Raw genomic sequence first — 15,286 nt, 5'->3', positions numbered from 1 at the left:
TCAAAAGTTATTACTTCTGGGGAAGTTGATGAGGAAAGGGCTCAAGCAGTCAGCAGGGAACACAGAATGGACTTTGGAGGGCAGGGTTGATTGAGACGTGGCTGGAACGGGGGGACAGGTTACAGCTGCAGGCACAGCCCAAGTACGAGGTGGAGGCAGAAGCCCAGGGTCTTCAGGCATCTTGAGAGGGCAGGCAGCAGGGATGGGGTGAAGTAGGACTGTGGAAGGGGGCATGGGGAAGACAAGATAAGGGAATGTTGTTTCAGGAGGATGAGGTATTAAATTTCAAATAGGAAGAAAACAAAGACGAGGGACTTGGATTTTCATTAGTGAAAAATAAGGAACTAATATAGAATGTTTGGTGACAAGCACTTCGATGAATACTGAACTTAAGGGAGAGTGATCTGGCAAAGACCCGCAGGATAAATTCAAGAGAGAACTATTATAGTTGGGGAGTCAGTTGGGAGTCTTATTGCAGGAAATAGAGGTGAAGGACAATGAAATTAAGTAGAGGAAATGGGATAAAAACTAGAATGTGTTATCCTTTCTCTATCTTAGCTCATTCTGAATATAGGAAAAAAAATTAAAGCTTATCTTTATGTTTCACCCTACATTTAGGATTAGGATTTCACCTACAATCTTAGGATTGGCCAAGTGAGGATGTTTGAAATCAAACAATCCCTCTCATTCAATGCATTCACAGACATTTGGATGTCTTGAATACATATTTGTCTTGTAGTTGCTTCATGAAACATGGGTTTTTATATTCTAACCTTCGTTATAAATTCAAACAACCATCAATGAAAACTTTTGACTTAAGATGCCAATATTTTCTGTTACTTTAGTATCTGATCTATGATCACATCAGTATGTTTCAGAAGATTTAAAAAAAAATGTTAATTAAGTCTCTCCAGTAATCAGGAGAACAGAACAAAGTTTTTTTTGAAAATAGGAGGTATCAAGGCAAGGTCAAATGTCTTCTCTGATATCCTTGGCCAGGCTGTACATGAATAATTACTTCTTTGTCATCCTTGGCCAGGCTGTACATGAATAATTACTTCTTTGTCAAAGGGTTAAAAAAGAAATAAAATCAGTTCTTGCCTTAAAGTTAGAGCTAAAAATCATTTTAATTTCAATGAGCTGTTGAACATATATAAATGTAATGGCCTATGTACCCTCTCTGAAAATCCTTCCACCTCATCCTATAAAGTTAGTCAAAAATTGATATTACAAGTTATTTGGCCTGTCTGATGGTATATAGACAGAGTTGCAGAAGTTACCAGGTTTTGTTGGACTGTTATAAATTTAAACTGGATATTATAATACATTATGAAGACATTCAGCTAATGTCTTAGTCAGATGCTGCCCTAGAGTACTAAACATTCAAGTAACCAATGATTTTTCTATCCAAACTTCTAATTGTTCTTTTCAGTGCGACTCAGAATTTTGCATATTTAAAAAAAATATTTGAAGTATTCATTAAATATCCTTCTCTATATTTCACTCAGGCCACTTCATTAGCACACTTCATTTGTACAAATTATATTTCTTTCTCTAATTTTTTTCTTTCTTTCTATTTAAGAAAATAGAAATGCAATACAGAGTTGACAGAAGCAGGCTTTGTCCTTGGGGAGAATGCTTGATTCAGAGGGTTCATGAAATGACTGGAAGTCAGAACAATCAGTGTTCATCTCCATTCTATTGTTGACTCAGCAGGAACACACACTGGTCATTTAACCTTTGGCTAAAGAATTGCATATAGCCAGTGGTCCACTATTTTTCTTCAATTTGTTCATTTATTTTGATTTTTAAGGGCCTTTGCTCAGTTTGATCAACAGATCTAACTCTTTAAAATGGCAGATAAAATTTATGAATGATTTTTAGATCTGAGAGAGACCTTTGCTGAATTTAGATTTAAACATTTATTTTTTTCTCTACCGGTAGCAATAGAGAACAAATTGAGGACAAATTTCAACATAGGTGTACGTTAAAATACTCTTTGACATGCCACTTTTCAGTTAATAAGTTTGCCTTGGAAGTGACAGTGTTTACCCAAGTAGCAACCTAGAAATTAAATGTATGCTGGCATTTAATCATATTCACTTTCTTGAATTCTTTAATGCACTTAGTGGAAGAACATTATAATTAATGTAACATTTTTTATTATTGTTCCTTTAGTATATTTAAATCAAACTCATTTTACTCACTAGTCTAGTTTTGAACCAAGTTCTTTTTTTATGTCCGTTTTTCAAATCTACTGATTATAAACCTCTTTAGTACCAGAACCTTGGATTTTAGTTTTATGTGTCAGCAAAGCACAGGTAGAGAGTTTCCACAGAGTGGGTCCTCAATTACCACTGCAAACTGACAGAGTCTAACTGAAAGTGGCCTTCCAGGACCTCCAGTCCAGCCGGGTTGCAGAACATCTGGTATTTAGAGAATCAGGTTGAATGAGCACAACCTAAAGCCAGTAGGAACAGGTGCAGAGTAAGTGGGGGAACTTATACTGATTGGATGCCTGGGGGATATGGGAAGGATTCCAGTAGGTGTTCTATGGATTCATTTTAAGAGAATGTATTTGACCAGCAGTGAATGAATAACAATCAGCTTGATAAAGATGGTACTAAACCAATTTAAAAGGCACTTTTCCCTTGGTCTCTCTGAATAAGAAGCAGTGAACAGATCTGAAATAGGCAATGTTTATGGGGGAGCTAAGAAGAGCTAAATCTTCTCACACCCAAGAACATGCTGTTCAGTTTCCACTGAAAACCACTAGACTCTGACATTTACAAATTAAAGTAGATGTTATTAGTAGAACAGAATTAGAGACGAATGAAAGACTCCTTCTCTAGAGAACAATCCAGAAGTTATACCTTGAAATTCATATTGGATGAAATATTTGAACTTATTCTTCAATACTTAGCTTTAGAAATTAAATCTGATTTGTCTAAAGTATATTGAAAAGCAAAATATAAAACTGAACCAATTCAATGTACTAAACTTCTCCTTAAGTAAGGTAACACCCACTTCTTTTTACATCATTTGTAGCAACTTCAGATGAATAAAAATTTGATTCTCCTCTGATTGACAGAATTTGAGCAATATATTATAAAAACTCTGAGAATTAATAACAGAATGGAGTAGGTGCTATCAGTGCTACATTCTTCCATTTAGATACAGCCTTACTCATCTTGTCCCCCACGAGAATGGAAAAAATAAGAAACCAGAAAACGGTTCAGCCTCAGAAAGCATTCATGTAGACTTCCAACTGGGAGAATTTTCAGACCAGAAGTGTCTCCTATATTTGGGAAAGAGGTAGAAAAATTGGAATCTGAAAAATTTGTAATTTTCCACTTTTTTCCCATTTTGTGCATGTACTCAATAAATGGATTTTTAAAAAATAAATTTGAGGATGTCAAAGTGTGCTTCAGCCAAACCATTCAGATGTACCAGGGAGAACCAAAATGAGCTACACATTATTGAAGAAACGCCACCACGTCATGAAGACACGAATGCACTGTGAAAATGCAGAGCAGATGAGCAGAGGAACCAAGCAGACAGCAGTTGGGATATAACAAATATCTCCCCAAATACAGTAATTTAGAAAGATGAAATAAAAAATATTTTTTCCCATGCAACTTCTAATCCAATTGTTCCTGGGCTAAAGGGTTTCCCAGGAAAGGGAGGGCTGACTCAGAAATTCAAATTCTTTCATCTTGTGGCTCTAGCAGCCCTTGAATCCTCAGACACTATCACTGGAGACTTTGCAAGCAGAAATGGATAAATGAAGACATGTGCAGATGTTTTATTCGTTCAGCCTGGATGTGGCATATATCATTTCCATCAGTCAAAACTAACCACATGATCCCACCTACATGTGCAGAGACTGGCAAATAGAGTTTAGCTATGTATCAAGGAAATAAACATTGGTTTAATAAAAATATAGAATTAGTGTACTACCTGTCATGATTAATAGTCTGAAATCTGGAGATGTGTTTCTCATGCAGCATACCACAGGCATTTGACCCTGGTCTTGCTACAGGGAATATTTTTAGGAAAAAAATTAGATGAAACCCAGAGACCAACAGTAGTTTTAAACAAAGTAGACAAACACCAAAAAAAAAAACCCTAGACTGAATAAATAGGAAATGGCATTCCATAAAAATTATATATTTAAAAATCTTAGCATACTTTTTCATAGTTGAAAATTAGTTAATATTTGACAGGAATAAATATAAGATTCTGCCTTTGAGTTCATGATTGCACAAAACATTGTTAATAGGATATCAGTTTTTAACTGTTTGGAAAAAGTTGTACCAGTAGCTGAATATGAGTCAACAAAGTAAAATATTGCTGTTTTAAAATACTTTTTAAAAACTAAATGCCAACATTTTTATTAACAAGAATTCTAACCTCTTGATTACAAGAACTAAAGTTACTTCAGTATTCACTGCATAGATCAGCTCATATTTAGGTTTACTAAAAAGTTTTAAAGAAACAATGAAAGTGCTGAACATATAAAGAAAGTCCCCAGAAAGGTAAAATATTTTGGAAAATATATAAAAGACAATAAAATAAAGTGGAGATAATGAATTTTGGAAAAAAGGCTTAAGAAATCCAAATGCCTGTGTTCAAATATTCAAAACAGCCACAATAAAGAGAGGGGCGACATATGTGGTGCAATGATGTTACAGGAAAGTCAAGTCCCGCACAATATAAGAGAAATCTAATAAGTTTGCACAAAAATGGAACCAGCACTTTCAGAAATAGTGAATGGCTTGACAGTGGAAGTATATTAGCAAAGGCTAAGTCTGTTTCTGTAAGATTTAGCCAGGAACTTAAACAGGTTTACAGGAGTGTAATATATATCTTTCTCTACCTGTTCCTTATAAGATTAAAGGAATCTTTGCATTTTCATCATCATATTGATATGACGATGACTATGCTCTCTGAGGTTTCTATTGTAGAATTTTTGACTAAGTTTACTTATTAAGATCTCTGACACTATTTGGGAATTAGATTGGTTTTGTGCCACATGAGTAAATAACCCTGATAAGCAAGCATTCTTTGCCTGCAACTTACACAAAATTTCAAAATTTTCTCTTGAAATACATTAATTGGCTAATCACCATGACAGCATTACATTTTAATGAACATCATAATTACCACATCAAACTTTATTAAAGTCTTACAAACCCAGTTCTGCACTTACAGGAGGCAGGTGATAGGAGAGACAATTATCCTTAATGGGATTAACTTGAAGCATTAGTTTTTTTTCTCTAGAGTTGGCTATTAGTCATTCTAGCTGTTTTCCTTTTAATCAGAAACCATGTTGATGGGTTCAATAAAAGTAAAGTCAAACAACTCATTTTCAATCATTTATAACTGGGCAGTTTATAATTCTTTTTAACATAAGTAAATTATATTTGGAGGATAAATTAATAACATGTCATTCAAATCTCCCACTAATTTTTCAGGTGAAAATGTGATATAAAAAATAATCTAACAGACAAGGACAAAAAACAATCATGGCTTGTTCTGAATATAATGAAATGCAGCGATCTCCCTGAGTGAAATTAAATTGGGATATATGATTCAGAATAAGAAAACTTTCAAAATGTTTACTAGATATTGGAAAAGATTTTTTTCTTGTGTGAATACACGAAAAGTTCTTAAGCTAATGCCTCTAAATCTAATTTATTTTTGAATTAAAAATAAGTTTTAATCATACCTTAACCTTTAAAGTTGTATGACCTCTATTACCCTGTGAGCAACACAGAAATGGATGAGAGTAAGTGAAAGAATTAGAGGAAAACATTTTCAGAAAGTGGTTTAAATGAATCTCAAGGTGCCAAATAGATTTTGGGTGAGAACTTAAAAATTTGGCATGCCTACTTTTAGTTTATATAAAATAAACATTGTTTTCCTTCAAAGTGGTGGATATTGTGGGGGGATCAGTGAATAGCTATTGCTTTTTACAGAGGCCCAAGGAAGCAATATGAATACTTGGAAAATACTGACTCTCACCAGGAAGTCTGCAGTCTTAAAATGAAAATGTCTTTATTTTCTTACACAAATGACAAATCATCAGTCATACGATCTAAAAATCCTGGCAGTAAAAGTTCAACACAACCTGGCAATCCATCTTTCAAACTAAGTTCTCCATGCACCGTTGCCCCAAATACTGTTTGTTTGCTCTCATTCTGTGCCGTTAACCCCTTTGGCCAACACATTTGCCGGCCCACCCTCTCACCGATGCCAGTAGAAGATACGAGACTCCCAGGTCAAAGACAAAGGACTTCATTACTCAGGTCACGACCAAAAGCATGAGCTTCATGTTTATATAGGGTCGCCCAGCTCGGGGGCAAGGGGGAAAGGAGCAGCCCGGGTGAATGCTGTGCACACTGCAACAGAGTTCAGGAGATTCTCAATCTCCTAAAGTTCCTACCAGCAAATCTGCCCAATCTTTCTCCCAAGGGAAGACATTATGTCTATTTTCCTGGTTGGGAAACAAATCTGCCCTCTGCCCTGGAGGCAGACGCTATTTCTATTGTCCAAGGCTGTTTGCTATACAAGCATCCCTGAAAAGAGAGTCCAGGATGAAGGCTGTCATAAGACAGAAAAGTCATGGAGAAATCTCCCTCAAAACCCATCCTTCAAACTGCAATGTATATCCTACTGCTTTCATAAGGGGCCACAGTAACCTTTAACTTCCGGCACTATATTTTCTATGCAATTTGGCACACCATTCATTTTCGTGTGACATCATTTATAGTATTTACTTAATTGCTTAATTTTAGTATTTTCACTTAAAAAATCCAATATTGTTCTTTGTCTTTTTAAATAGTTTAAGCTTCCTGATGGTACAAATTATGCAGCAAGTGTCTCTGAAGACTCACAAAATTTAATGGAGCTATATTTTGAGTAGCCACTCAGATATTTGCTGAATGAATGAGGAGGATAACAGCAAAAACTTATATTTTAAATGTTCCTTACTAAATAATGTGTAATCTATTGGTAGTGGAGAGTAACATGATAGAATTTTATTCTATGAAGTTTGGGAAAATATATATTTATCGGAATGTGGACTCAATGTTCCCTTGCTATCCCTTATCCTTTACTTCTGAATTAGCATTTTTTCAGCCAATTTTATTTAGTGTCAAATATCAAGAAACATCAATTACTATGAAGAATTAAAGAAAACTGTGAATATAAATCTAGCATAAAGTTTTAGGGTTGAGAACAACCCCCTGATAAAATTTGGAACCGAATTAGTTCTGACCTTTAGGAGCATAATAACAGGACCTTAAAATTAAATCTTCAAATCTGGATTTTATGAATTAAAATACGTCTTTATCAAATTATGTATGTACATTGTTTAAAAAGTCAAATAACTATTCCAAAAATACCAAATAATTATTAAGAAATACTGCTCCAGGTATTTCAATGCCCAAAGACAACTTTTTTAATGCTTTCTTAGTCCTTCTTGGTTTTACTTTAATAATTCTAAATACTTAATTTGCTATTTATAGATTTTTTTTTTCATTTTCAGAGTAAGACTTATAGATTCTTCCTACAGAAGAGGAGCCTTTAGGCTTCTCATACTAACACCCTCCCATCTTCTATATAGTTACAGCATAATTCTGGCGAGATCGAGGGCTTTTCTTATTTTGTTTATGCAAGCACTGTTCACAGTTGAATCTTGTAATATATTTTAACCGCATTTCACTTCACAAATCTGTCTTTGCCTTAGTCGGAAACTCCCCCATTTTGTTTCCTGGATTTTGCATGCGCCCATCACTGCGATATTATTAAGCTTTCCATGAGAAGTGTCAATTTCCTCTCTAAATCTTCAGGTAGCCCGCTAGGTACACTTCTCTCTTGAAGACATCCTACCCGCAGCTTCGCTCCTCTAGCTTCAGTCTGTCCTGGGGAGAGCCAACCAAACCTGTAATCACTTCATTATCATCCTGGGATTCCCTCCGTAGTCTTCTGTATGTGATCTCCTATCTTGGGGATTCTATGTCTGCCTCTCTTGGTTCACATCCTTATCTAGGCAGAACATGTCCAAAAGCAGTGCCCTGAGAAAGAGTACATGGGACAGTAACTGAAATCTTACAGCCCTAAATGTGCCTTCCTTCTTTTCAATATTTGCAAAAGTAGTCTGCTTGTGAAGAAAATTCTAGTTTGGAAAGAATTTCAAAAGCTTTACTCAATTGTCTTCTAGTTTCCAGATTTCTATTGAGAAGATCCATGTGACTATTCCATTATCGCAGCACCATTTGCTGAATATTTTTTTTTTGGGGGGGGGGAAGTGCATGGGCCAGGATGCATTGTCTCTGCATGGCAGGCGAGAATTCTACCACTGAGCCACCCTGCAGCCTTCAACACTACTGATTCTTTATATGGCTCTATTTTGTAAAAATAAAATAAAATAAATCTGAATATCTTTAAGATCTTTACTTTGTTCCTAGGGTTTTGAAATTTCTTGTTGATATGCTTTGTTTTCTATCTAATTTATTCCATTATTCTATCATAATTTCTTCACCTCTATTTTTCTGTCTGGAATTCTTAATATTCAAATATTAGATCAGGAAGACTAATTCTCTAATTTTCTTCTCTTTCTTATGTTGAATCTCTTTAAGTTTCATTTTGCTATCTGTAAGATTTTTAAAATTTACCCTCCAATCCTTCTATTTTTATGTTTAATATTCTAAGGACTCTTTGATATTACCTGAAATTTCCTTTTTAATATTCTCCTGTCCTTGTTAAATGGATGAAATATTTTCTCTTTTATTCTGAAAATAGTTATTATAAATCTCATTAATTGTTTTGTTTTGTCAGCAACTCACTTCCACCCCACACTGCATTATCCTTGTCCCCTAGTTCTTTTTCCCATTTCTTAGTCTCTCTGTTTCCACTGAAAAACTGTCTCACATTTCTGGCTAAGTAAACTCTTATCAAAGAGCTTACTAAAAGTTCTGTTTATCAAATAGTTGGTTTCGTTGTGAGTATATATATATATATTTATACATGGGCAGGCACCGGGAATCAAACCCCGGTCCTCTGGCATGGCAGGCAAGTATTCTTGCCTGCTGAGCCACCGTGGCCCGCCCCGTTGTGAGTATATTAGCTGGGCTGTTTTGCCTCAGCCCCTAGTTGTCCAAACCTAGTTTTTCTTGGGTTGGTCAGTTTTGCCAGATGAGAACCTTCCAATCTGCTGATGATCAGCATTATTAGAATGAAGTGTGAGGTGGTATTGTAATTAATTTGTCAACGTTTACATATGAACCTTGATTTAACCATGGTAACTATGGCACTGTTGCCTCTTCTTTCAACATTTTTTTATTGTGAAATATAGCATATACACAAAAAAGCAATCAATTTCTAAGCGCATTTTAACAAGTAGTTATAGAACCAATTTTAATGTTCGGTATGGGTTATAGTTCCACGATTTTTTGTTTTTTCATCTAGCTGATCCAAGACACTGGAGACCAACAGAAATATCAATATAAGGTTTTAGCAGTCATACTCATTTGCTAAATCCTATCTTCTCTGTTGACTCTTCTTTCTCTTTAAATAACACATATACAGAAAAGCAATAAATGTCATAGTACATTGTAACAATTAGCTGTAAAACAGATTTCAGAGTCTGGTATGGGTTACAATTCCATAATTTTAGGTTTTTAAATTTCTGGCTGCTCTAAGGTACGGGAGGCTAAAAGAAATATCAGTATACTGATTCAGCACTCATATTTATTTGTTCAACCGAAGCTTCTCTGTATATACAAACTCCACCATCAACTTTGATCTTTCTCCTAGTTTTTAGAGGTATTTGGACTATTCCCATTCTAACTTTCGCATGTTGGAAGAGGCTGTTGAAAATATGGGATAGGGGGATGGAACTAATTGATGTTCTGGAGAGGCTGGCCCTCTGCATTTCAGGACTTACCTGGTTCAGGGACCCATCTGGAGAGGGTAGGTTTTGGAGAGTTACCCTAGTGCATGGAGTCTTTATAGAATCTTATAAAATGCCCGAGGTATTCTGTAGGATTGGTAGGAATCATTTTGGTTGGGGTTTGGCAAGTTATGATAGGCAGCAATGCCAACTGAAGCATATGTAAGAGTGACCTCCAGTGCAGCTTCTAGACTGTATTTGAACTCTTGAAGGCACTAATACCTTATTTGTTACACTTATTTTCCCCCTTTTGGTGAGGATGGCATTGCTGATCCCATGGTGACAGGGCCAGATTCATCCCTGGGAGTCATCTCCCATGCTGCCAAGGTGACTTTCGTCCCTGGATGTCATGTCCAATGTAGGGCGGAGGGCAACGGCTTCACTTACAGGGTTGGGGTTAGAGAGAGTGAGGCCACATCTGAGCAACAAAAAGGATCCTTTGGAGGTGACTCTTAGGCATGCCTATAGGTAGGCTAAGCTTCTCCACATAAGCTTCACAAGAGTAAGGTTCAAGATCAAGGGCTTGACCTATTGATTTGGGTGTCCCCAAAGTTTTCTTAGTTTAGATGACTGAAGCCTTCTTAGTACAATGTTTCTCTGGTTCAGTATCTCACAAAAATAAATTTTTAATCTTCCCTTGGAGTTGTCTGGGAAGCCCATGGCAGTGGGTAGGGTAGTGATTATGCATTGTGCTCTGTGAACTGAGGAAGGGGATCTTTTGTGTAACTGCTTCTCATGGAGACCTTTGACCAATTCTCCATCTTAGACTCTGTATCCTCACTTTAAGAGGTAATTTGTATACTTAATTCCTGAGCTTTGGGGGGTTTTACACACGAGTATGCCTAGTTATGGCTTCTATATCAATAGTTTTGATTTCAGTTTTCCTTGCTATGCTAAGCAGTTGCCATTTCCTAATTTGATTTGTTTTTCTTTTCAAATTTATTTTCTTCTGTCATCTCATCTCCCATCACTTTATAATTGTGAATCTCTAACTTTTGTTGTTGTCGCTATAATTGTTGTTACTATTGTTTTATTCTATATTATTGTTTTATCATGATTTCAATAGGGGTGAAATAGAGAACACATATGTAGCAAACAACAGTAGAATTAAGTCTACATGTTTCCCTAGAATATATAGCTATTAATTTTCAGACCATCTCCCACACCTTTCCCTGGCAGTTCTCTTTCCAACCAAAAGAAGAAATATAATTGACTCTCCTTTGATCAGAAACATTTGTGCAAATTATGTCAGATTTTGAAGGAAAAATTTAAAGTTAAATGCCTGTGAAATATACACAAGCATAATTGTGACAATTTTTATATAGTAACAGAGCAAATAATTTTTTTCTTAAAATGGCAAAAATAAAGGAAAATTTGGTAATAGCTTTATAAAACCTATATAGTCTAACATTTCTCTAGTAAGAAATGTTAGGAAATTATGTAGGAAAAAAATTATAATACAGACTATTACATCTTTCCAAAGTGATCTAAATGTTACTTTTGCAGTATTTTTGTTTTTGTAAATATTTCAAAATATCTAACAAAATCACCTCACTATATATCAGTGTCAGCATTGTAGCAAGTTCCTTCACTGAAGCTAAATTTTCTCATCAAAATAATGAGAAGTTAGCAGTAAATTTTATTGTAGGTGGGATTCAGCTATAAGTCTGGAAGCCTATGATCAAAACATTGGGGTTTAATGGCAGCTATCCATTTTCACAATTACCAAAGCTCCCAAGGCTGCCAGGAGAGTCATACACTAAGGGCCAGTTTCTTGTGATAATCTATATCAAAGGGTTCAATGTTGAATTCTAACATTATTCATTGGAATTTTTGTTAAACCCAAGTCACAGTCTGCTTCAGTTTGGTGTTGAAAATATAATTCTTGCTGCAAAATATTTTTATATTTTGTATTCTTTGCTCATCTCCTGTTCCACGTCCACCAGTGTTGATGAAAGTTCTATATATGGAACACGTTTAGAATAAGAAATAGAATCTGCAGTGCAGATGAGTCTCGAGTCATGGCTCACAACAGAAAAATTGGTCCAATTGTTTTAGCATTTCCTAAAATAATTTAAGCAAAAGTATCTGGAAAAAAGTGGCTAACTTGTTTATGGCTTATAACAAATGAATAACGATTCAATCAAGCATAGATGAACCTTAAGTAGTATATTCCAATTTCAGACATCAACTTTGACAAATTTAAAAACAGCATAAATATGCTAACCACTTCCTTATTAACAATGATAGAGTAGATTTTAAATTACAAAGATTCTTGTAGAGAAAATATGACTTAAAAGCTCTGGTCTTTGATCAAAGTTATATTTGTAACACATCATTTGTTCATATAATAGTCCTAGTTGTCTCTAGGGTTAAGAATTTTGAGCAGACAAAGCATGTTTGGAAATTTACCATATGAAGGAATTTATTTATTGAAAACCTTCAACAATCTACATAACTACTTAAAAAGCATGTCTAAATCCCCATAAGAAAACTCTATTTTGGAATTGAAGGCAATGCATTCTCTGGGAACTTTATATTAGAGAGAAGCCACATTTATTCAGAGTCTAGAATTTAATGTATATTATTATTTCAAACAATATAATTTTATATACCTTTCTAATAAATCCTAGCCACCAAAAGAAGCAGTACTGAAAATAGTACTTCACTTTGGCATTCATCATGGAGGCATTTCACTAAAACATAAAGTACAATATTTGTCAAGTCCAGATGGTGTGGGGGGAAATCTGAACAGGAAGTCAAAAGAAAAGAGCTGGAGTCTTCAGGCAGGGTTGCAGGTAAAACAACTCAAGCTTTAATGGCTAAGAGGCCTTGGGAAAACTGGAGGGAGCAGAGATAGAATCTCCAATAAGGTTTACAATGTGAACCAAGCTAACAAAGCATAACTTATCCTGGACGCCAGATAAGACGGGAAGAGTGGGTACAGTGCCGAAGAGTAAGTACTAAAACGACTTTGCAGTGAGAGGAGAGAAGAATATTTTAATCTCTAAAAATGTGATTTTCTCCCTTTGTGTTTGTGTGTAACACAATAATTGCTGTTGTTGGTTTAATTAATAAACCAGCTGTGGTAGCAGTGCGGTCACAATCTTTTATGCCAAATCCTTGGGGAATATGTTTCAGAATTTGTCAGGTTCTGGAAATATAATACAGAACACCATGTATTTTAGGACACACTCAGAAGGATCTGTGTGTATACTTGGCATTCAAAGACAATATTTCCTGAGCAAAACATATGATTATTCAAACAAAACAGGGTAAATGAAGACCATAAAGAGTTGCAAGTCGCTTCAGGTCAAATATCACCTCTTGTTATGGGTTGACTCATGTCCCCACTTGCGTGGATGTGAACCCAATTGTAAAGAAAATCATTGAATATGTGACTAGTTAAGGCGAAGCCAAACTGAATCATGGCAACATGCTACAGATTCTAGAGAAAACATGATCCCATCCACACCTTCAATTTGGACGTCCAGTCTCCAAAACGGGAACAGTAAATTCCCACTGTCTAAGCCAACTAGTTCTTTGCAACAGCAAAGACATGACTAAATTAGTCAACATAAGGTTGGGCTGACAAAAATTACTAAAAACGAAACAAAAGCCAAACTAACAAAAACAAAGTACTCTTTTGACTTTTTAAATTTTAGAACCATAGATGAGGTATTGATGGCATATTTTAAAACATCAATACCAAAATTAGAATTTAGTAAAAACATAGGTAGGTACTCTAGAATGTTAGATAATGAAGGCCATCTTATTTAAAATTAAATATGTATAAAAATATGAAAAAAATACAGGAAAATGGCATAGATTTCTGGAAATACTTGGTCAGGAGAAGGGAGGGCAGGGGCTATGCAGTGGCTGGAAAATGTATGGGATGAAGCCAACCTATGCTCCATTAAACATGGAGAGAGTAGCACGTGAGATGAAGTGCCCTAGTTATGCCAGGGGTTGCTTCAGGGGCTAGAAGATGTCTCAAGAGGAAAGGACATTACATCCTCTTTCCCATTTTTTTCCGGGGAAGAACAAGCCTCTGAAAGTGGAAAGTGAATCAAAATTTATCCCTCCTGCCTACTTCCCAGTCTTCTCAATAACTAACTGATATCCAACATTAGGATACAATAAATAGATAATGTGTAATTTCAATGCCTTCCTCACTACACAACATGTTTTCTACATTAAAAGAAAATGAAAGAGGAAAGGAAGGAAGGTAGGTAGGAAGACAGGAGTCTCATGCCTGATTAATTTATATCTGAACTACTTTAAGAACAAATAAACTAACGTTACAGAGTTAAAAAATAAAGTGCAAATTATTGCAAAAGGGTAATACAGTGATGGGTAAGCCTGTGCTGAATACCACACTGATGTATTTCTGGCTTTGTTTTTGGTGGAGAAAGAAGTGAGGAGAACATGAGGATTTTAATTAAGTAAAGTAGAGTGAAGGTTTCTGCCAAAAGCAAAAAGTGGAAAAATGGAACTGAGAATAAAAATGAATCAACAATTTACAGATAGCAGCACTGTCCGAGACTGGTCCTGATTACTTTCAAATCAATTAGATCAAGAACAGATGCAAATACACAATATCATTATTCACAGGCTAATTCCGACAGCTCCACATATATGATGCGCATATTTTAAAATAGGGATAGCTGTATTAGTCTCACACAGGTAAAGTCACCACGTTCAATTAACAATATACACAGCATTGATACTATCTTCATAAAATATAACATGTATATATATATTAATGGACATTGCTAAAAAACGAGAAGGCTATAAATTAACATGCTAATTGTCATTAGTAGGATTCTGAGTAATATTTATTATCTTCTTGTTAATGTGGTTCCTAGATATTCTACATTGGTTGTGTATTATTTTATCATAAATTTAAAATTTCTAATGATGATTCTTTCTTCAGGACATTTATCAACTGAGCTATTACTCCCTGTGTTATTTAAGTTCATGTGTCAACTTGGCAAACTTACCATGTAAAGTTGTTTGGTCAAGCAAGCACTGACCTGATGGCTACCGTGAGGATATTTCATAGATTTAAATCCTAAATTAATTGATGGCATCTCTGGCTGATTATATTTATGCTCAACTGAGGAGACTGCCTCCAACATTGAGAGAGATTTCATTGAATCTGCTGAAGGCCTTAAAAGGAAAACTGATGATTTCAGATTCTTCAAAAGGAAGAATTTCCCTCTTTACTGTAGCCAGCTAGCTTCTCCTGGGAAAGTTTTGAATTATCTTCATTGGAGTCTCCAGGCTGAGGCTTGCTCTGTGGAATTCAGACTTGCCCATCCCTAC

General features: G+C 35.4%; 1 protein-coding gene across 1 annotated transcript in view; it reads right to left on the bottom strand.

Moving 5' to 3' along the window:
- The window catches only part of MDGA2 (MAM domain containing glycosylphosphatidylinositol anchor 2), a 932,919-nt gene that overhangs the window by 436,168 nt on the left and 481,465 nt on the right, over nt 1–15,286 (bottom strand). The window lies entirely within an intron of this gene.

The sequence above is a fragment of the Tamandua tetradactyla genome, chromosome 14, assembly GCF_023851605.1.
Source record: "Tamandua tetradactyla isolate mTamTet1 chromosome 14, mTamTet1.pri, whole genome shotgun sequence".
In the NCBI taxonomy this organism is placed as follows: Eukaryota; Metazoa; Chordata; class Mammalia; order Pilosa; family Myrmecophagidae; genus Tamandua; species Tamandua tetradactyla.
The sequence above is the reverse complement of the archived record's forward strand: the minus strand, read 5'-3'. Positions and strand labels throughout refer to the sequence as shown.